The following is a 24,724-nucleotide window of genomic DNA, read 5'->3' as shown; positions in this document are numbered from 1 at the left end:
CTTCCGGCCACTCTTCCCGCTTGCTTGGCATGTGGGGCACGATCGGCAGTGGTTCAGGACGTCATTCCTCATTTTTGGCCAGAAAAAGTGGGTCACCAGTCGACTGTACGTTTTATCTTGGCCCAGGTGCCCAGCCAGGGGGACATCGTGGGCTAGGTTGAGTAGAAAGTCTCGGAAGCGGAGCGGTACCACCAGAACTCGACTGGCCCCCACCTCGGCGATTCTTTGCTCGCTGTAGAGCAGGTCGTTATCCCAGTAGACCCAGTGGGTTCCGGTGGTGTCCCCGGCGGCTTGGGTGCTGGCTTGTTGGCGAAGCCCCTCGAGGGAGGGACAGGTCTTTTGCTCCTGGCGGAACTGTTCTTGGGTGGGCCCCCCTTCTTGCCGCCACTGAGCCAGATCCGGAAGGTCCCGGGGTTGCGCGTTTTCTTCGGGGGCCGGGTCTGGGAGGTCGGCCTCGCCGTTGTCCTCTACGGGGGCAACCGGGGGCGGAGGTGCCGGCCATTCGGTTTCTTCTGATCGGGGGGCGGCCCGGCCGGCCATGGATCGGGTGGTTATGCAGGCCCAGTCCGGGAGGCCCAGCATCCCCAAGTGCTCTCTTCTCTCGACGGTGGCCCACGGGGAACTCTCGAGGTCATTCCCCAGGAGGCAGTCCACGGGGGCATCGTCCCGGACCGTCACTTTCAGTAGGCCGGAGACCCCTCCCCATTCAAACGGGACGCAGGCCATCTTGCACATGCTTTCAGAGTTATCTGCCGAGCGGACGGGGCAGAGAATGTTCGGCAAGATCTGCTCGGGCTTCACCAGGTGACAGCGGACGGCCGTCACGCTGGCGCCGGTGTCGCGCAAGGCCTCAGCTCTCTGTCCATTAATGGTCACCCACTGACCGTATTTCCTGGTGTTGGCGGGTAGGGGAGCCCGCGGAACCATGTCTCTTCCCCCTAAGCATGCCAGGACCATGGCGGCCGGTTCCCACCCTTGCTGGTCCGGCTCACACTCCTCGGGACCCTCCAACGACTGCTCCTCCCCCAGGGCAGCGGCAGCTACCTGGCGGGGTTTGGGCGTTTGGTTCAGCGGGCAGTTCGGATCGTTGGCGTAGTGGCCTAGTCGCTGGCATCTGTGGCACGTGACGTTGGCTCGGTACCCAGGCCGCAACGGGGGGTTGCCCCGGCCGGTCGGCGGCGGGGTGCTGGCCACGGTTGTTGCTGGCAAGGCGTCTCTCCCCCGCCCCTGGCCTCCTCCTCCTCCCCGAGGACGGTGCTGGCCTTGGTTGCTTCTGTTCTGGTCGTGTGGCCCTTTCCGGCCCACTCGGGTGCTCTCCCACCGGTCAGCTTCGGCGGCGAGCTGCCGGGGGTCAGTCAGCTTACTGTCGAGTAGATGCTGCCGGAGCTCGACGAAGCAGTTGTTTGACAGGTGTTCCCATACCATGAGGTTGAAGAGCTGTTCGTAGGTGGTGACCTGACTTCCCTTGATCCAACCCTCGAAGGCCCGGCTGAAATAGTTCACGTATTCCACCCAAGTGGTACCTGGGATCCGGGTGCAATCCCTGAACCTCTGGCGGTACATCTCGGGCGTGAGGCCGTAGCGGGTGAGGAGGGCAGCCTTCATGTGGTCGTAGGACGACATTTGGTGATCGGGGAGCTGCAGCAGGGCATCGCGACCCTCGTTGATAAATCTCCCCCAAAGTCCAGCTCCCCAATCACTCCGGTCGATCCGGTGGGAGGTCATTGCGAACTCATAGGCTTTAAACCATTGTTGTATGTCGTCTTCTCGGACATACTCGCGGACCACATCCTTGGGGATGTGAACTTTTTTCTCAGTTGGTCCCGGGGTGTGTGGTCTTTCAGGCACCCCCAAGTCCTTATGCTGTTTGCGCAGTTCTATCTCTGCCAATTGGCGCTCGTGCTCGAGCGTTATCTTTTTCTCTTCCAGCTCTCTCTGTCTCTGTTTTTCTTCTCGCTCCTCTCGAATCCGCATCTGCTCGAGGTTGAGTTTCTGTTCAGCTAACTTGAGCTCCCCATCCATCTTGAGTCGTGCCATCTCTAATTCGTGCAGTCTGACTCTGTCTCTTTCTCGTATCTCCTCCGGTGATAGGCCCGTTCCCCGTTCCTCGGGAGTCGTGGCGTTCCCCTCTGGTGTGACGCTGTTTTGGTCGGAGGGTCTTGCGACCCCCGTTTCTGTCCACGACTCAAGGGCGTGCTTTAGGTCATCCTTGGTACTCAGGCCAGTGGTAGCAATGCCAAGTTCTATGCAAAATTGTCTCAGTTCGCGGTGGTTGTACTCCTCTAGTTTCTCCATTTGGAACTTCTCGGTGGAGCTGCTATCTTTGGTCGACATCGTGCTTTGTCGTGGGGTGAGCTACTCTCTGTACGATTACGCGTTGATTCGGATCGCGCCGCTGGCCACCAATGTTAGAAAAGGTAGACGGACCGGGAGGGTCGGCCGGGGTCAGGAGGAGAGGTCTCCGGGGAGAGCCGTCTCCAGCGATCGTACAGACAAGTAACTTCCCCCCCACAGACAGATATCACACACGGATAAGGTTCAGTGATCTTTATCGACACTTATTTAAGGTACGGTAAAAGGGTACAAGGAGGTCTGGACTCAGGGGTCCCCTCGATTAGAGTCTCGTAAGGTAGGGAAGGGGGTAGCGGGACAGTCTATTTACCAATCAGGTAATTCGGATGAGATGGTGATGAGCTCACAATCCTCGAGCTTGGTGGTTAGGTGGTATGGGCCGCGGCAGCGCCAGCAGGTCCCGGTGCGGATGGTCGATACAACGGGCCGCGGCAGCGCCAGCAGGTCCCAGGAAGATGAAGGCTGCAGAGGGCCGCGGCAGCGCCAGCAGGTCCCGGGGAGGATGGTCGTTACAACGGGCCGCGGCAGCGCCAGCAGGTCCCAGGAAGATGAAGGTTGCAGAAGGCCGCGGCAGCGCCAGCAGGCAGGACGATGGTTCACAAGAGCGGGCTACGGCAGCGCCAGTAGACCGTCAGGGTTGAGTTCACTCGGTGTCTCTCGACTCCAGGATACAACTGCCTTCCTGCTCCGGAGCTGTCTTAGTTATAGGGCTGGTGCCCTTTGATGTCCGGACCCTCGCACTTGGAGGTCGGAGGGTCCGGGATGAAGGTGTCCAGACACCCAGCAGGGGGTGGAGCCAGCGCCTGGGGGCTGCTGGAGGCGATCGGCACCTGGCGGGGGAAGAGCTCTTGACGCTTCGTTCTCCCATTGACCTGCCAAGTGGTCCGCTCACCTCCTGGGTGGATGGTGGTGCCGGGATGTCGGGGCCGGCCAGGCCCGGGGTTAGGGTCGAGGTGAGGCCACGCGGCCGCGTGGTGCAGGGCCCAAGATGGCGGCTTGACCTGGCCGGGGAAGCCGGTGGGGCTGGACCCCGTGATGAGTAGGGGTCCGAGGGCAGAGGGTCCGTCGGGAGACGGAGTACAGGGGCTTGTCACGGGGGTATGCTGGGTGGGCCGGAGCTCGGGCCCTGTCGTGCGGGGGGGGAGCCAGCCCTCTGTGTGGCCTGTCCAACACAGGGGATTCTGGGTAAGGAAACGTTGGGGGATCCACGCAAGTCATACCTCCCTGGAAGCCCCCGGGTGTCTAGTTTTCAGAAATGTATGGCTTTGGTAGGTTTCCCTAGATGGCCGCCGAGCACGGGGCCAAAAACCCAGATGACCCCCATGCAAAACCAGATCGTTTTGACATAATTAGTTGTGTGTTTCTACAGCGTGAGAATTTCGGCACAATATTGCACGGAAAATGTGACAGACATTTTGAGGTTTTCAGGACATTGTGGATAAAATAACTTTTAGGAATTCTCAAGAGAGACATCACCATGAACTCCCATGGGTTTACGACAATATCTACAGTTGGTGGGTTATTCTTACATGGAAAGTACACCTTGGCAGAGAAACTAAAAAGACTAAGATTCCTGCTCAGCCATCTATTCCTCAAACACACACACATACTGGTTGGATTTGGCACGAGGGCGAGTGATGGTTCAGTGTATTAAATTTAATTAACAAGAGATTTCACAAAAATGAAATGCACTGTCAATAATTAAATGGACAAAAAACCGAACCAATGACTCGCAGCTCGTGAACTGTAAAGCCACGGCAAGGCACCAACCGCTTTACAGGCCATTCACACACCTTTCATACGTGATACACACAAGACCATTCACACCTCCAGGCACAAAAACAACACATTACAACATTCACAAAAAGGGACATGGTACACCCTGCTTCAGAAAGACAAATATTACTGCACAGCCATCTAATCCTCAAGCACACACACATACTGGTTGGATTTGGCATGAGGGTGAGTGATGGTTCAGTATATACAAATGTATAAGCAAGTGATTTCACAAAAATGAAATGCACTGTTAATAATTGAAAGGGCGAGAAACTGAACCATTGACTCACATCTCGTGAGCTGTAAAGCCACAACAAGGCACCAACCTCTTTACAGGCCATTCATACACCTTTCATACGTGTGACACATACAAAACCATTCACACTGCCAGCCGCGGGCCCATCACATTACAACACTCGCACCAGCAGACAGCGCCATTCAAGGGCCCATCACTTTCACACGCCCACATTCCTGACACAGCAACCACACAAGCTGATGGATTGCGCGGACTGGCGCTCAGCTAGCAGTGTGTGTAGTGACCAGCAGCAAGTCACTACTCACACACAGCCAGCCGAGCGCCAGTCCACACACACCACTAGCTGAGCGCCAGTTCGCGCACGCTACTAGCCAAACACCAGTCCACGCACACCGCCAGCCAAGTGCCAGTCCACGCACACCACCAGCCAAGCACCAGTCCACGCACAACACCAGCCAAGTGCCAATCCACAAACACCGCCAGCCAAGCATCAGTCCACACACATCGCAAACCAAGCGCCAATCCACGCACACCACCAGCCAAGCACCAATCCACGCACACTGCCAGCCAAGCACCAATCAACACACACCGCCAGCCAAGCACCAGTCAACAGACACCACCAGCCAAGCACCAGTCCACGCACACCGCCAGCCAAGCACCAATCCATGCACACCACCAGCCAAGCACCAGTCAACACACACCGCCAGCCAAGCACCAGTCAACACACACTGCCAGCCAAGCGCCAGTCCACGCACACCGCCAGCCAAGCGCCAGTCCACGCACACCGCCAGCCAAGCATCAGTCCACGCACATCGCAAGCCAAGCGCCAGTCCACGTACAACGCCAGCAAGCGCCAATCCACGCACACCACCAGCCAAGCACCAATCCATGCACACCGCCAGCAAAGCACCAGTCAACACACACCGCCAGCCAAGCGCCAGTCCACGCACACTGCCAGCCAAGCACCAGTCCACGCACAACGCCAGCCAAACGCCAGCCTATACACACCGCCATCACATTTAGAATTTTGTCACGGGCACTAGGCTGACCCACACAAGTGAGGTACCATTTTTTTCTGAAGACTTTGGGGGACGCGGGAGGGGTGGGAATTTGTGGATCCACGCAGATTCCAGAACTTTCCACCACAGAAATATAGGGAAAATGTTTTTTTTTTACAATTCTTTAGGTTTCCAAGGGATTCTGGGTAACAGAACCTGGAGGGAGGCAGTCAAGTCACCCCATACTGGATTACCCTGGGTGTCTAGTTTTCAAAAATGTATAGGTTTGCTCGGTTTCCCTAGGTGCCGGCAGAGCTAGGGTTAAAAAACTAAAGCTAGGTACTTTGCCAAGAAAGGGTAATTTTTCACTGCGAAATTGAGGTGTTTCCACATTGCGTTTTGCGCCGTTTCCTGCTGCGGGCACTAGGCCGACCCACACAACTGAGGTACCAGTTTTCTGGGAAGACTTTGGGGAACGCAGGGTGGGTGGAAATTTGTGGATCCACGCAGATTCCAGAACTTTCCACCACAGAAATGTGGGGAAAATGTGTTTTTTTTTGACAATTTGTTAGGTTTGCTAGGGATTCTGGGTAACAGAACCTGGTGGGAGGCAGTCAAGTCACCCCATCCTGGATTCCCCTGGGTGTCTAGTTTTCAAAAATGTATAGGTCTGCTAGGTTTCCCTAGGTGCCGGCAGAGCTAGGGTTCAAAAACTTAAGCTGGGCACTTTGCCAAAAAGGGTCATTTTTCACTGCGAAATTGAGGTGTGACCACGTTGTGTTTTGTGCCTTTCCTGTCATGGACACTAGGCCGACTGTTGGACTTGGCCTTTCTGGCAGGTTCACCCCTAAACTTTTGCTTTTTATTGTGACCTGGTGTTAGTGATTTTTGGCTTCTGCGCACTTTACCACTGTGTCCCAGGGTAAAGTGCGTGCGTGTAGTGAGGTTGGCCTGCCCTCCCATAGGAATGCATGGGGGAATGTATGTGTCCCTGGTAGTTCCTGATGCGTGGGGAGTGCAGGTGCGAGTTTGGTATGTGCGGACTCGTGTGATGAAATGCTGCGCGATGATGTGTGAGGCGTCAATGTACCTAGTATAGAAGTGCCACTTCTAGACGCTGGCATAAATGTGCAGTGACTGTCTGGCGTGTGATTGGCTGGTGAGCCTGGCTCCAGGAGTCAGGATGGGTCTGCCTCAGTGGTGGGTGGAGAGAGCTGCATGTTGATGAGTGGGAGGAGTACAACTGGGACCTGAATAGGGCTGGGCTTTCCCCACACAATGCTGGCTCCGCCCCCTGTGGTGCGAATGATGACCCTGGCCTGTTCTGTGAATAGGGAGAGGGGCTGAGCAAAACAAAGTGCTCAGGCACCAGTTGCATCTGGTTCGCCCCTTCCCTGCACCTTTGGAGACAGAGGATTCTGTGTATAAAAGAGGGGATGTGACCCCATGAAAATGTTCTCGTTCTGACTTGAATTTGCCAGGGGCGCGCTGCTGCTGGGGCCCAGGGGAAGGCTTGCCTCCTTGGGCCCTGCACAGCCCCTGGATACCTGGAAGACTTCTGGGACCTTTTTGGGTTTACTTCCTTCATCTCCAGGACCTTTGCAACAGCCTTCTAGCGCCCTGGGAGCGCTTTATCTTTATTTTTGCCAGGAAGAGGAGCGTGCATGCTCTGCAGTGCTCAGCTGCTGTCTTTGTCCCCAGAGGGAATCCCCAGCATAGGGATTCCCCCATAATGGCTGCCGAGCGGGAGCCCATCCCGCTTGTGGGATTTAATTTGGAGGGAGCCTACCCCTCGTTGTCTGATTATATTTTCCTTTGGAATGGCGGGTGCCCACACCGCGTCATGGCTGCCTTCTTAATTTCTTTATTTACGTTGCGGGTGCCCACCCCGTTTATTTCTCTTACGTCGCGGGTGCCCACCCCACGACTTAACTGTCTCGAAAAGCACCGCTGCTGCCCGGGCGAAACCCGGAAGCCAGGCACGTCTGCCTAGGACAGAGGCGGGGCCTCGCGGGCATCGTTTCCGCCTGACCGAGATAAGGCGGCCCGGAAGACTGTGAGGCCTCGCGGGGCTCCCATGAGTTGAGAGAGCCCCGCGCATGTTCCAAGAGTCCCGGGTCCCAGGAGGGGGCCCGGGTGAAGTTGGAGGCGACCGGAGGAATCCCGCCCACAGCCGGTGAGTGGGGCTCCGGGTTTTCATTGGTATAGTGCCTGGTGGAGGCACAGAATCAGAGCGGCCCCATCTGATAGCGGGCCGCTCCAACAAGGGGGCCGTATTAGTTGTCAGAGCCCCACATGGCCCCAACGACGGACACTAGTGTTCTAGAGCCCCATGAGGCTCTACCGCGGGGCACAATGTTTGTTTAAGAGCCCCGTGGCTCCAACATGGGCCGTGTTTGTTCAGAGCCGAGGTGGCTCCAACAACGGGGGCATATTTTATTTAAACCGCCAGTGCGCCCCACAGTACTTTGGGGCAAGTTCCTTTTCTATATTGTTGCACATTTATTTCAGGAGCCCGTGCGCTCCATGGGGACATGTTATTTTCTGAGCCAGATGGCTCAAACGTTTTGGCATATTGTTTCAGGGACCATTGAGAGCCCATGCCTCCTATTTGCCTTCCACAGCTGCGCAGCACTTAGTGCCAGCTGCAGCGTTTAGGCCCTGTTCTTGTCCCCAGCTGCCCAGCAAGTAGTGGGCAGCTGCTACGTTTAGGTTCTGGCACCACCTGGACCCTAATGTGATTTAGCGATTTATATACTAATGCGTTGGGTGTTAGGAAATGTACTGCGTGTAGCATGTTTTGCGCACCCTGTGTTTTATACCTCTAGATAGGATTTCTGCCTAGGAGGTTTATTTATTTATTTCATTGTAGAGCGTGACATTCATCCCAAGGGATATCACGGCGCTAACAGCATGAACTAGGGTATTAGGCTACTGGAGCAAGCAGGAGGATGTTAGTTTATTGGGAACAAATGAGTTTTCAGTTTTTTCCGGAACTCCGGATAGTTGGGTGTGAGTCGAAGGTCTATGGGAAGATCGTTCCATTTTCTAGCTGCCAGATACGAGAAGGAGCGCACTCCGGATCTTACTTTCTTTATACGTTTAGTTCTGGCCAGTGCCAGGTATGAGGACCGCAGGTGTTTTGTCGGGGCATAGAACTCGAGTCTTCCCTGTAGTATTTTGGGGCCATTTTTAAATAGTGCTTTATGGGCATGGCTGAGTAGCTTAAAAAACGCTCTTTGGTGCATGGGAAGCCAGTGCAGGTCTTTCATGCACTTTGATGCTGAACCTAATCTGTTTTTGTTGCATACCAACTTGGCAGCGGCATTTTGGAGCACCTGTAACCGAGTGAAGAGAGACTCGTTCATGCCCACAAATAGAGCATTGCCGTAGTCCAGCTGACTCATAAGCAATCCCTGCGTGACTGTTCTTCTGCAGTCTAGTGGGATCCAGGGAAAAAGCCTGTGTAGCAGTTTCAAAGTGGCAAAACCCGTACCACAAAGGGCCCGTACATGGTCCTTCATGGATAGAGTATCATCAATGAAGATACCAAGGTTTTTTGCGCAGTGCTTAGGGGTTGGGGCAGTCCCGAGTGTTTGTGGCCACCATGTGGCGTCCCAGATCCCCTTGGCCCCTCCAAAAAGCAGGATTTCAGTTTTCCCTGCATTTAATTTAAGGCAGTGCTTCTGTATCCACTGTGCCATTTCTGAGAGACAATTATGTAGTTTTATTTTGGTGGCTTCAGGCCTTTCTTCGAGGGCTACCATTAGCTGTGTGTCATCAGCATAGGAGCAAATGCCAATACCCCATTTTCGGCTAATTTCTGCCAGGGATGAGACGTAGGTGTGAAATAACGTGGGGCTTAGCGATGCTCCCTGGGGAACACCACAGCCGATGAGCTTAGGTTCAGATTGGAGCTGACCTAGTCAAACTGTTTGTGTTCGGTTTTTGAGAAATGAGCCAAACCATTTTAATGCTATGGAGTAGATTCCTTTTTTGTAGAGGGTTTCCAACAGTCTGTTGTGGGAGACCGTGTCGAATGCCGCCGACAGGTCCAGAAGTATCAGAGCGATGGCTCCTCCTTGGTCGGTACAGGACCTAATGTTGTCTGATACTGCTAGTAGTGTGGCCTCAGTGCTGTTGGTAGCCCTGAAACCCGTCTGTGAGTGGTCCAGTAGGTCATTAGATTCAAGGAAGTTGGTTAATTGCTTGTTTACCAGTTTCTCCAACACTTTGGATAGGTATGGAAGTTGGGAGATTGGACGGTAGTTTTCCGGATTGAGAACATCAGTCCCTGCCTTTTTTAACAGAGGAGTAATTACTGCCTGTTTCCAAATGTCTGGGAAGGTGGCAGTGTTGAGCGATTTATTGAGAAGCTGGATAACATATGGGCAAAGGATAAAGGCTGTCCGAGCAAAAATGAAGTGTGGGCAGGGATCCAGAGGGGACCCTGACTTAACTTTGCCCATTGCATTCAGCATCTCAGTTTCTGTGAGGGGAGCAAATGTACTCATTTCAGACATTGCTTCTGGATGTGGGGTCTGAACATTCTGGTTCTTGATGTCAAATTCTGTAGGGGGGTTGAAAGTGGAATATATATGACTAATTTTGTCCGAAAAGAAATTGCTGATTTTTTCGCAGGATTCTGCAGAAGGGGGAATGGTTTGAGACATGCTGGTTGGTTTGCAGAGTTCTTTCACTATTTTATAAAGCTCTTTGGTTGAGTTACAATTTTCATTTATTCGTTGCACAAAGTAGCTTTTTCTTGCTAGTGAGATTATGCTTCCCTGTGTGATGTACGCCCCTAGTGTAATTATACTTAGGTGGTTAGGTCTAATGCGTTAGACTAATGAGAAATTGCAAAATATGTTTATGCCCCTGTGATGGATGCAGGATAGGTTTTATACCTGATTCTAGTGTGATGACGCTGAGGCCATTATGGCGCCAGTAGTTACTGGTTGTGCTCTACAGTGATAACTTGTGTTACAGTTAGTATATGTTCTACATGTACAATTGGTGATTTGTGCTGATTCTGAGAGTGGTCCATGTGGCCCTGTCCCGTGTAAATAGTCCCTTGTAAAATTCTGCCCAGTGCCAGTTGGCACAGTGTAAATTATGTGATTATCATCTAATGTGTTTATTATAATACAAAGGCTATTTTTTATATATAACCTTGTGTGGAGTTTCCTTTGTGGTGGGCCTAGGGTGTTGTTGCCTCCGGGATAAGCCTGACTGCTCGTGCCAAGCTACCAAGGGGGTGAGCAGGGGTTATCTTTGGCGTGTAACTCCCCAGCCCTGACTAGAGTGGTGGTTTCTGCCTGGCTTTGGCGCAAGCCCTAGCCAACCAGAAATCCCATTTCTAACACCGACCCACACTAGTGAGGTACCATTTTTCTCGGAAGACTTTGGGGAACGCGAGGAGGGTGGAAATTTGTGGATCCACGCAAATTCCAGAACTTTCACCACAAAAATGTGGGGAAAATGTGTTTTTTTACAATCTTTTAGGTTTGCAAGGGATTCTGGGTAACCGAATCTGGTGGGAGGCAGTCAAGTCACCCCATCCTGGATTCCCCTGGGTGCCTAGTTTTAAAAAATGTATAGGTTTGGTAGGTTTCCCTAGGTGCCGGCAGAGCTAGGGTTCAAAAACTTAAGCTAGGCACTTTGCCAAAAAAGGGTCATTTTTCACTGCGAAATTGAGGTGTGACCACGTTGTGTTTTGCGCTGTTTCCTGTCATGGACACTAGGCCGACCCGCACAAGTGAGGTACCATTTTTCTCGGAAGACTTTGGGGAACACGGGGTGGGTGGAAATTTGTGGATCCACGCAGATTCCAGAACTTTCCACCACAGAAATATGGGGGAAATGTGTTTTTTTTGACAATTTTTTAGGTTTGCAAGGGATTCTGAGTAACAGAACCTGGAGGGAGGCAGTCAAGTCACCCTATCCTGGATTCCCCTGGGTGTCTAGTTTTCAAAAATGTATAGGTTTGCTAGGTGTCCCTAGGTGCCGGCAGAGCTATGGTTCGAAAACTACAGCTAGACACTTTGCCAAAAAAGGGTCATTTTTCACTGCGAAATTGAGGTGTGTCCATGTTACGTTTTGCTCCATTTCCTGTCATGAGCACTAGGCCGACCCACACAAGTGAGGTACCATTTTTCTGGGAAGACTTTGGGGAACGCGGAGTGGGTGGAAATGTGTGGATCCACACAGATTCCAGAACTTTCCACCACAGAAATGTTGGGATAATGTGTTTGTTTTGACAATATTTTGGGTTTACAAGGGATTCTGGGTAACAGAACCTGGTGGGAGGCAGCTAAGTCACCCCATCCTGTATTCCCCTGGGTGTCTAGTTTTCAAAAATGTATAGGTTTGCTAGGTTTCCCTAGGTGCCGGCAGAGCTAGTGTTCAAAAACTACAGCTAGACACTTTGCAAAAAAAGGGTACATTTTCCTTCTGAAAATGTGGTGTCTTCACGTTGTGTTTTGAGCCATTTCCTGTCGTGGGCACTATGCCTACCCACACACAAGTGTACCATTTTTATTGGGAGACTTAGGGTAATTCAGATTTGTAAAGCAACTGTTATTACCTATTGATTTTTGATGCATTTCTGCCTTCCAAATGAAAGACATTGGGTAAAAAAGAAGTCATTTTGAAAAATGACCGATAATTCTCATGCTAGTATGAGTATTCCCAATTTCGAAAATGTGCAAATATGTACGGTTTCTAAACTCTATAATTTGTTCCCATTTCAGAAATACATAGGTGTCTTTCATACCGATTTTTCCATGAATACATTTTCCCACAATTATTGCTATATACCCTGTACAGAATAAAAAGCCATTGCAAATTGCTGCTCAGTTTTTGACTCTGGGTTCATCAGGTTCTTGGTGAACCTACAAGTCTTATATATCCCCACAACCAGGAAAGTCCTACAAATGTAACGGTATATTGCTTTCAAAGAGCTGATATAATTAGAAGAAGTTACAGGTGAAAACGTTGACACAAAAGACTAATATCTAATAATTTTCAATGTTTTCTATATTTAACTGTTAGTTTCTATACAGAAACCTTGCTGGATCTACACGAATGACCCCTTGCTGAATTCAGAATTTTGCCTATTTTCTAAAATGTATAGCTTTCCAGGATCCATTATTGTTTTCACACCCATTTCTACCATTACTGGAAGGAGGTTGAAAGCACAAAATATATTAAAAATATGCTTTATCCCAGAAAAATGCCAAAACTGTGTAAAAAAAGTTGGTTTTCTGACAAAAGTCTGTCATTCCCTAAAAGCTGGGAAAATGGTGATTTCAGCCTCACAAACCTTTTTTTGATAACATTTACAGGCAAAAACCCAGACAGCCCGTTTTTCCCATTTTTCCCCTAAAAAACAAAATGTTGCTGTATTTTGGCTAATTTCTGTGACCCCTCCAGGGGAATCCATAAACCCTGGGTACCTTTAGAATCCCAATGATGTTGGAAGAAAAGGACGCAAATTTGGCGTGGATACCTTATGTGGTCAAAAAGTTACAGGGGCCTAAGCGCGCACTACCCCAAATAGCCAAAAAAAGGCTTAGCACAGGGGGGAAAAGGCCTAACAGCGAAGGGGTTAATCTCCCAACTTAAAATGGCCACAGTGCCTGTTTACACAGTGGTGAAGGGAGAGGACGGGTCATGAGGTGACATGTGCACACACGTCCTGTGGCACGTTTTAAGTTGGAGAAATAATTCACCTTCAATCCTGAGGGCCCCTGGGGGCCAACTAGTCCACCAGGTGCTTCCAGTAACTGGAGATACCTGGTGGGCTAGTTGGACCCAAGGGACACTAAGGATTCAAGGGGACTTTATCCCCCAAATTAAAACGGCCAGAGGGCGTGTTTGCACATGACAGCTCAGCCCCCCCTCCCTTCACCAGTATGCAAATGCGCCCTGGGGCACGTTTTAAGAGGTAGTTTTAATCCCCCTGCCCTATTATGTACTAGGGTCTTACAGAGGAGGCCATGGTAATCACAGAGGTAGCCCAACGCATAGTGTTCCCTAGTGTATGTAGGTGTTGCAACTGTATTCTAAGTGTCTTTTAGCATAGCACTGGCTCTAGCACTGGTTAGTCAGAGTCAGTTACCACCAGTACCCATCTGAAAAAAATTATAAAAACTGCACCAAAACCCAAAAACGTATAAATTCACCTAGATACTCTCCTTGCAGTACTCTAAACATTCAGTCAGTACCCAAGTACTCATGTAGTGACCCAGGCCTTAACACATGCACTGCTGCAAACCCCTGTCCACTATGCATGTAGTCCTCTAACCACCTACACACTTCTCTTTCAAGCCTTCAATTACTCAGGTAGTACCCATACACTCCAGCAAACACCCTGTCACTCCTCTTGCACTCCTCCAATCAACCATCCAGCACCATGTACTAATCCAAACACTGCACCAAAATCCAAACACTTATAAATTCACCCATGCACTCTCCTTGCAGTACTCTAAGAATTCAGTCAGTACCCAAGTACTAACACAATGACCCAGGCCTTAACACGTGCACTGCTACAAACCCCTGTCCACTACGCATGCACTCCTCTAACCACCAAAACACTTGTCTTTCACACCTTCAATTACCCAGGTAGTACCTATACACTCCAGCAATCACCCTGTCACTCCCCTTGCACTCCTTCAGCACCATGTACTAATCCATTCACTGCGCCAAAACCCAAACACTTATAAATTCACCCAGGCACTCTCATTGCAGTACTCTAATCATTCAGTCTCTACCCAAGTACTCATGCAATGACCCAGGCCTTAACACATACACTGCTACAAACCCCTGTCCACTACGCATACAGTCCTCTAAGCACATACATACTTGTCTTTCACACCTTCAATTACCCAGGCAGTACCTATACACTCCAGCAATCACTGTGTCACTCCCCATGCACTCCTCCAGTTAGCCATCCAGCAGCATGTACTCATCCAAACACTGCGCCAAAACCCAAACAGTTATAAATTCACCCAGACACTCTCCCTGCAGTACTCTAATCATTGCGTCAGCACCCAAGTAGTCATGCAGTGAACCAGGCCTTAATACATAGACTGCTACAAACCGCTGTCCACTACACATGCAGTCCTCTAACCACCAACACATTTGTCTTTCACACCTTTAATTCCCCAGGCAGTATCCATACACTCCAGCAAACACCCTGTCACTCCCCTTGCACTCCTCCAGTGACCCATTCAGCACCATGTACTAATACATTCACTGCACCAAAACCCAACCACTTATAAATTCACCCAGGCCTTCTCCTTGCAGTACTCTAATCATTCAGTCAGTACCCAAGTACTCATCCAGTGACCCAGGCCTTAACACATGGACTGCTTCAAACCCCTATCCACTACGCATGCAGTCCTCTAAACACCTACACACTTGTCTTTCACACCTTCAGTTCCCCAGGCAGTATCCATACACTTCAGCAAACACCCTGTCACTCCCCTTGCACTCCTCCAGTGACCCATTCAGCACCATGTACTCATCCATTCACTGAGCCAAAACCCAACCACTTATATGTTCACCCAGGCACTCTCCATGCAGTACTCTAATCATTCAGTCAGTACCCAAGTACTCATGCAATGATCCAGGCTTTAACACATGCACTGCTACAAACCCTTGTCCACTATGCATGCAGTCCTCTAACCACCTTCACACTTGTGTTTCACACCTTCAATTACCCAGGCAGTACCTATACAGTCCAGCAATTACCCTGTCCCTCCCCATGCATTCCTCCAGTCAGCCATCCAGCACCATGTACTAATATAAACACTGTACCAAAACCCAAACATTTATAAATTCACCCAGACACTCTCCTTTCAGTTCTCTAATCATTCAGTCAGTACCCAAGTACTCATTCAATGACCCAGGCCTTAGCACATAGACGGCTTCAAACCCCTATCCAATACGCATGCAGTCCTCTAACCACCTGCACACTTCTCTTTCATGCCTTCAATTACTCAGGTAGTACCCATACACTCCAGCAAACACCCTGTCAATCCCCATGCACTCCTCCAGTCAGCCATCCAGCACCATGTACTAATCCAAACACTGCGCCAAAACCCAAACACTTATAAATTCACCCAGGCACTCTCATTGCAGTACACTAATCATTGAGTCAGTACCCAAGTACTCATGCAATGACCTAGGCCTTAACACATACACAGCTACAAAACCCTGTCCACTATGCATGCAGTCCTCTAACCACCTACACACTTGTCTTTCACACCTTCAATTACCAGGCAGTACCTATACACTCCAGCAAACACCCTGTCACTCCCCATGCACTTCTCCAATCAGCCATCCAGCACCATGTACTAATCCATTCACTGTGTCAAAACCCAAACACTTATAAATTCACCCAGGCACTCTCCTTACAGTACTCTAATCATTCAGTCACTATCCAAGTACTCACGCAATGATCCAGGCCTTAACAGATGCACTACTGCAAACCCCTGTCCACTACGCATGCAGTCCTCTAACCACCTACACACTTGTCTTTCACACCTTCAATTACCCAGGCAGTACCTATACACTCCAGCAATCACCCTGTCACTCCCCTTGCACTCCTCCAGTCAGCCCTCCAGCAGCATGTACTAATCCAAACACTGCGCAAAAACCCAAACACTTATAAATTCACCCAGACACTCTCCATGCAATACTCTAATCATTGAGTCAGTATCCAAGTACTCATACAATGACCCAGGTCATAGACTGCTACAACCCCCTATCTACTACGCATGCAGTCCTCTAACCACCTACACACTTGTCTTTCACACTTTAAATTCCCAGGCAGTATCTATACACTCCAACAAACACCTTTTTACTCCCCATGCACTCCTTCAGTGAGCCATGCAGCACATATACTAATCCAAACACTACGCCAAATCCCAGACACTTAGAAATTCACCCAGACACTCTCCTTGCAGTTCTCTAATCATTCAGTCAGTACCCAAGTAGTCATGCAGTAACCCAGGTCTTAACACATGCACTGCTACAAACCCCTGTCCACTACACATGCAGTCCTCTAACCACCTACACACTTGTCTTTCATACCTTCAATTCCCCAGGCAGTATCCATACACTCCAGCAAAACCCCCTGTCACTCCCCTTGCACTCCTCCAGTGACCCATTCAGCACCATGTACTAATCCATTCACTGCGCCAAAACCCAACCACTTATAAATTCACCTAGGCACTCTCCTTGCAGTACTCTAATCATTCAGTCAGTACCCAAGTACTCATCCAGTGACCCAGGCCTTAACACATGCACTGCTACAAACCCTTGTCCACTACGCAAGCAGTCCTCTAACCACCTACACACTTGTCTTTCACAACTTCTATTACCCAGACAGTACGTATACACTCTAGCAAACATCCTGTCACTCCCCTTGCACTCCTCCAGTCAGCCATTCAGCACCATGTACTAATCCAAATACTGCGCCAAAACACAAACACTTATAAATTCACCCAGGCACTCTCCTTTCAGTTCTCTAATCATTCAGTCAGTACCCAATATTCATGCAGTAACCCGGGCCTTAACACATACACTGCTACAAACCCCTGTCCACCATGCATGCAGTCCTCTAACCACCTACACACTTGTCTTTCACACCTTAAAGTCCCCAGGCAGTATCCATACACTTCAGCAAACACCCTGTCACTCCCCTTGCACTTCTCCAGTGACCCATTCAGCACCATGTACTAATCTATTCACTTTGCCAAAACCCAACCACTTATAAGTTCACACGGGCACTCTCCTTGCAGTACTCTAATCATTCAGTCAGTACCCAAGTACTCATGCAGTGACCCAGGCCTTAACACATGCACTGCTACAAACCGCTGTCCACTACACATGCAGTCATCTAACCACCTTCACACTTGTCTTTCACACCTTCAATTACCCAGGCAGTACCTATACACTCCAGCAATCACCCTGTCACTCCCCATGCACTTCTCCAATCAGCCATCCAGCACCATGTACTAATCCATTCACTGCGTGAAAACCCAAACACTTCTAAATTCACCCAGGCACTCTCCTCACAGTACTCTAATCATTCAGTCACTACCCAAGTACTCACGCAATGACCCAGGCCTTAACACATGCACTGCTACAAACCCTTCTATACACTCCAACAAACACCTTTTTACTCCCCTTGCACTCCTTCAGTCAGCTATCCAGCACCATGTACTAATCCACACACTGCTCCAAAACCCAACTACTTATAAATTCATCCAGGCACTCTCCTTGCAGTACTCTAATCATTCAGTCAGTACCCAAGTACTCATGCAGTGACCCAGGCCTTTACACATGCACTGTTACAAACCCTTGTCCACTACGCATGCAGTCCTCTAACCACCTACACACTTGTCTTTCACAACTTCAATTACCCAGGCAGTACGTATACACTCCAGCAATCACCCTGTCACTCCCCATGCATTCCTCCAGTCAGCCATCCAGCACAATGTACCTCCAGTATGCGCCAGAGAGCAGCATTGCAGAGAGGTGTTCATAGGCCACGCCCCTTTTTACAATACTCTGCAACGTGGCTCCGTGGTGCTTACTGGAGGTACTTGGTGGGCTAGTTGGCCCCCAGGGACCCTCAGGATTGAAGAGGAATTAATTCCCCAAATTAAAACGTGCCAAGGGGCTTGTTTACAGACATGTCACCCCATCCCCCCACCCCTGGTGAGTTGTAAGTTGGGGAATTAATTCCTCTTCAATACTGAGGGTTCCTGAGGGCCAACTAGCCCACCAGGTACCTCCAGTATGCGCCAGGGAGCTGCGTCGCAGAGAGGTGTTCAGAGGCCACAACCCTTTTTACACTTCTCTACAACGCATCTCTGTGGCACTTACTGGAGGTATCTAGTGGGCTAGTTTGACCCTAGGGACCCTCAGGATTCAAGGGGACTTAATCCCCCAACTAAAAGTGGCCACAGGGCGCGTTTACACAGTGGTGAAGGGAGGGGACGGAGCCTGAGGTGACGTGTGCAAACACACCCTGTGGCGCATTTTAAGTTTGGGAAATAATTTCCCTTCAATCCTGAGGGACCCTGGGGGCCAACTAGCCCACCAAGTGCTTCCAGTAAGTGCCACTGTGCTGCGATGCAGAGAGGTGGTGCAGGCCGTGCCCCCTTTTACACCTCTCTGCAATGGCGCTTACTGGAGGTACCTAGTGGGCTAATTTGACTCTAGGGAACCTCAGGATACAAGGGGACTTAATCTCCCAACTTAAAGCGGCCACAGGGCGTGTTTACACATTGGAGAAGAGAGGGAACAGGGCCTGAGATGACGTGTGCAAACACGCCCTATGGGTCGTTTTAAATTGGGGAAATAATTCCCCTTCAATCCTGAGGGCCCCTGGGGGCTAACTAGCCCACCAGGTGCTTCCAGTAAGCGCCACTGCGTTGTGTTGCAGAGAGGTGGTCCAGGCCGTGCCACTTTTTACACTTCTCTGCAACGCAGCTCTGTGGCGCTTACTGGAGGTACGTAGTGAGTTAGTTGGACCCTAGGGACCCTCAGGATTCAAATGGACTTAATCTCCCAACTTAAAATGGCCACAGGGAGTGTTTACACACTGGTGAAGGGAGGGGACGGGGCTTGAGGTGACGTGTGCAAACACACCCTGTGGCGCATTTTAAGTTGGGGAAATAATACCCCTTCAATCCTGAGGGACCCTGGGGGCCAACTAGCCCACCAGGTGCTTCGAGTAAGTGCCACTGCGCTGCGTTGCAGAGAGGTGGTCTAGGCCGTGCCCCTTTTATCACCTCTCTGCAAGGCAGCTCTGTGGCGCTTACTGGAGGTACCTAGTGGGCTAGTTGGACCCCAGGGGCCCTCAGAATTCAAGGGGACTTTATCCCCCAACTTAAAACCCCCACAGGGCTTATTTGCACACATATCACCGCAGGCTTCTCCCCTCCCTTCACCAGTGTGCAAACGCACAACATGGCGTGTTTTAAGAGGTAGTTTTAATCCCCCTGCCCTATTATGTACTAGGGGCTTACAGAGGAGGTCATGCTAATCACAGGGGTACCCCAACGCATAGTAATAATAATAATAATAATAATAATAATAAAACCACTTCTAAAGCGCATGGTTACACTAAAACAGTGTGTCCCCGCGCTGAAAGATGCTACTGCTCCCCGAAAGGCCAATGTCCGGGGCTCGCCTGGATCCCAGGTTGCAAGAGGCTATTATTTACGTGGGAAAAGATGAGTTTTCAATTTTAGTCTGAATCTTGTTTCGGAGGGCTCCATGCGTAAATCAAGAGGAAGCTTGTTCCAGTGTTTACTGGCTAGAAACCTAAAAGAACCACCTCCCATCCTGGTCTTGCGAACGCAAGGAAGTTGGAACAACATCGCTCCGGCAGATCTTAAATTACGGGTGGGACGATGGATAGTAAGAAGGTTTCGCAAATAACCTGGGCCTTTTCCCTGGGCAATGCGATGGGCAAAACAGAGAGCCTTAAACTTAATTCGCTACTCAATAGGGAGCCAATGAAGTTCAAATAGTGCCATTTTACCTGATGCTCTGCGTGGGAGGTTTAGCACCAGTCGCGCAGCAGCATTTTGGACGCACTGCAGTTGGTGGATACCTTTTTTGCTTAGGCCTAGGAGAAGAGCATTGCCATAGTCTAAATGAGGCGTGACTAAGGCATGAATAAGTGTTTTCCTAGCACTAATGGGGAGTAGGTCGAGAACTTTTCGGAGTGTTTTAAGTATTCCAAAACATTTTCCCGTGATTTTACTAATCTGATCCCTAAATTTCTGACAGACTCCACCGGATGGGGAATTGCCCCTAATTCTGTTGGCCACCAGGCCTGCGACCAGGCGGAGGGGGATTTACCAACCACTAGCAGTTCTGTTTTGTCGCCATTAAGGCGCAAGCAGTTGTTGTTCATCCACCCTGCCACAGAGAGCATGCAGTTGGAAAAGTTAGTGGCATCCTCTGCGTGAGTGAGTTTAATTATTAGTTGGGTATCGTCAGCATATGTGTCGATATCCACTCCAAAAGCTTCCACAATATGAGCTAAAGGCTCCATATATAGATTGAACAACGTGGGGTTCAAACTGGAGCCCTGAGGAACTTCATGTCTGAGCTTTCGAAGGGAGGATTTATAAGGGGGGCAGTGCACCTGGAAGCTCCTGTTTTCTAAAAAGGATTTTATCCATTCCAGTGCAGATCCCTCAACTCCCATGTCTGAGAGGCGAGACAGCAGCGTTGAGTGCAGCACGGTGTCAAAGGCTGCACTTAGATCTAATAAAGCCAACGCTGCCGTCTGCCCCTCATCTACTAGTTGTCTCAGACATTCTGTGGAGAAGAGAACCGCCGACTCTGTTGAGTGGCCCGCTCTAAACCCTGACTGTGTTGAATGGAGAAGGAAGTTCTCCTCAACAAATTTCATGAGTTGTGTATTTACTACCTTCTCTACCACTTTCCCACAAAAAGGGAGAAGGGAGATAGGGCGGAGATTTTGTGGCTGGGAGATATGCATGGTAGCTTTTTTCTTCAGGGGAATTACTTGTGCCGTTTTCCATGCATCTGGCACATAGCACTCCTGAAAAGATAAGGTGATCAGGTGTTGAATCTGATCAATCATACATTCTAAAACTCCCTTACAGCGATTAGGAGAGATCACATCATAGGGGGAGCCGGACTGGATGCCGTTTATGATGGTGAGCAGATCTTGCCTCTCAGGGACTTTGAAACATGTCAGATGGGGTTTGGTGGCAGGGTCGTTTCTCACCATCGGATGTTTAGTCGGCATGTTATCAACAAAAGTGGCATGTATTACGTCTACTTTCTTCACAAAAAAGTCCGCGATATCATCACATAGCTCATTGGAGCAGGTGTCTTGGGCCTCCAGTCTAATAGGAACAGTGAGTTCTTTGTAAATGGAAAAAAGCTCTTTAGTGGGGTTCTTTGCAAGTTCAATGCGTTCTTTAAAATGAGCGCCTTTGGCTGCTCTTATGAGTTTGTGATATATTTTTAGTTCTTTTTTATAATTCAGCATGTCTTCCGGAGTATAATTTTTCCTCCAGCCACGTTCTAGATTTTTACATTTGGCTTTAACTACTTTAAGTTCTTTGGAAAACCAGGGGGAGTTTTGATTTTTCTGGCTGGTGGCTTGAATGTCCATGGTGCTACAGTGTCTAGAGCCCTAGACATCCATGTTTCATAGTCATTCCATGCCTTCAGCAGAGTATCACTAGGCGGAGGAGGATCTTTTAGTAGGGCGGATTTAAAATCATCCTGCGTGAACTTCCTCCAATCTCTGCGTTTTTGAGGCTTGGGCTTGGTCATTCTGCCTTTCTGTTGGGCAGTTACTACCTCAATAGGGACGATGAAATGATCTGACCATGTTATTTGAATCGGTGTGGCAACTGTGATCCCCTCCCAGTTAGCAAAAACGGGGTCTAGGAGATGTCCTAGTTGATGCGACGGAGAGGTAGATTGAAGTTTAAGCGTCAAGGATTTAAGTACATCTACTACTACCTGTGCCTCCTTACAGTTAGGATCCTCAAAATGAAGGTTAAGATCTCCCAAAATAAGAAATTTCTTGTACCGCAGTGCATGCTGAGTTATCAACTCTGCAAGTTGATTACTGAATTGGGAGGACTTTCCTGGAGGCCGATACAAGAGGAGTCCATTGATAATAGTTTTAGGATTAGCTTTGATAGTGAAAAAACCACCTTCACAATTGGGCAGTGTGGCCTTCTCTAAGCTACATTGTAGATTGCTTTTATAGATCATTGCCAGTCCCCCCCCTTTCTGCTTTTCTCTGTCAAGTCTGAGCAGGCAGTAGTTTACAGTAACAGCTTCCAAAGTTTCTGGTGTTGAGGCATCGTCTAACCATGTCTCTGTTAAAAAGAGCACATCGAGATCCCTATCTAATACCAGGTCATGTATCTCCAGTTTGTGCTTTTTCATAGATCTACAATTTAATAATATTAGTTTCATATTAATCAGCGTCAACTCGTCGTTACTCCATCCACGGGTGGTAAAGTGGCAGGTATCGCAATGAGGTGAGGATGAGTCTACTGACAGGGTGTGGCGACAGCTATCTGCAACCTTGGGGCGGAGGGCCAGTAGATCATTAGTGGTATAGCAGATAGGTCTGCTTTCATTACTGGCAGTGGAGATAAAAGGGGCAGGGGTCCTGGCCCCGAGCCCCGGCCGGCCGAGGACGGGCGCAGATGGGCTTGCCTTTGGCGCGCCTTTGGCGCGCCGCCGGCGCGCCCGCTGCGCGGACGGGATGGCCCACTGTTTTTATACATGTTTGAAGGAGATTGGAGGAGGGTAGGGAGGGAGGAACAACTAGACCGGCAGCCTTACCCTGCTCAAGATGGCGGCTAAGGTGGATCGAGTAAGTTAGTTGCCAGCGCCTAATAACAGCAGCGCTGTGGCAGGGCAGGTCAGTGAGCAGCCTCGGAGCGACGCAAGTCTCGCGCCGAGGTGGGGAAGATAATTAAAAAATGCAAGCTAAAATATTTACACTTTTTAAAATCGTTATTTTTAAATCAATAACGAGCGATCAATAAGTTTTAATATAAATCCCAGAAAAGAGCAAAGAACCCCCGGCTTCCGCCTCAGGGGAGAAGAGTTCCCTAATGTATGTAGGTGTTTTCACTGTATTCTAAGTGTCTTTCAGCATAGCACTGGCTCTAGGCCTGGTAAGTCAGAGTCAGTTACCACCAGTACCTCTCTGAAAAAGCTGTGGACACAGGATGATTTCGCAACAAGGCCTCTTTCTGCTCCTCTGTTGGTTCTTTCTGCACATATCTTGCTTCTTCCTGCACTTTTCTTCGTCTTTGAGGACTTCTGTTGCTTCTTACTGTATTTCTTGTTTTTTCTTTCTGTGCATTTTTTCTTCTTTCTTCACATGTACTACCTCTGTAGGCATAGTTAGAAACTAGCATTTAAAAAACCTTTGGGAAATTCACTTAAAAAAACATAGGTTTCAGGCACGTTATAGTTAGGAACTAGCATTTAAAAAACCTCAGAAATTCACTGAAAAAACCATAGGTTTCAGGCACGTTATAGTTAGGAATTAGCATTTAAAAAACCATAGAAATTCACTGAAAAAACCATAGGTTTCAGGGGCATTCTAGTTAGTTGGACAATTCACTCGTACAAAACCATAGAAATTCTGGGGTTATCGTTAGGTCAGCTAACTATAACTCGCGCCCCCGCAAGCACTGCTGATGACGTCACATATTACATCATTCATGAGATGGTCAGTGACATCACTGATGACATCTCAAATGATATCACTGATGACATCACTGATTACATCATCCACGTGAAAATTTGATGCACCTCCTCACAACTGAATATAACCTTTGATAAACCCACTCTAAAATACAGACTACCTTTTTCGAAAAAATAGACACATCAATACCAGTTACTAAATACGCACTGACTGATTCCAAGGTCTACACACACATCCACTCATTCACCCATACAGTCACTCATACATACAGTCACTCATCAGTACAACACTATCATATGCACTCATACACCTATACAGACACTCACACACTGCCACATATCCAGAGTTACTCACACATTTAGTCAGGCATGCAAAGAATCAATCATACTTTCATTTAATAATAATAATAATAATCCACATTTGTAAAGCGCGAACAATCACTAGTAAGGGTCTCTAGGCGCTGGGGGCCGTCGGGCAGATTAAGAAAGCTATTGCCCAGAGTCACATGGTGCTGGGCTAATCTGTCGCCGGCGCCGGGGATCGAACCGTGATTCCCAGATTCCAGCGTCTTACTCACCTATACAGTTATACAGACACCCCCTCACTTATTCATACAGATACTAACACATAATTACGCTCTTATAGAATCACTGATACAAATACACACTCACCTATGCATCAACTCTCACAATTACTGACTCTCACATATAGTTATTTATATACACCATCACTCACATATATTGCCTTTTACATATGTAGTTACTTGCACATGTACCACTGAGACATCCATTCACTCACCAACACACCCGTTCACACACTCACCCACACATACAGCTGTTTCCATATGCACCCTTGAACCCATACACCCAGTGAATCAACCACTCACACATCTATGCACACACCTCCCACCAACCCACCCACACACTCAGGCAGCCATACAAATACTCAGGCAAGCAATCAATAACCCATATAGACACTCATGCAGCTACTCACCAACCCATGCAGCAGCTTACACAACAACAGACAGACTGATACAGACTTTCACACAGTTTAGTCACTAACCTATGCATTCAGTCAGACACATTA

The sequence above is a fragment of the Triturus cristatus genome, chromosome 8 (assembly GCF_964204655.1).
Source record: "Triturus cristatus chromosome 8, aTriCri1.1, whole genome shotgun sequence".
NCBI lineage: Eukaryota > Metazoa > Chordata > Amphibia > Caudata > Salamandridae > Triturus > Triturus cristatus.
The sequence above is the reverse complement of the archived record's forward strand: the minus strand, read 5'-3'. Positions refer to the sequence as shown.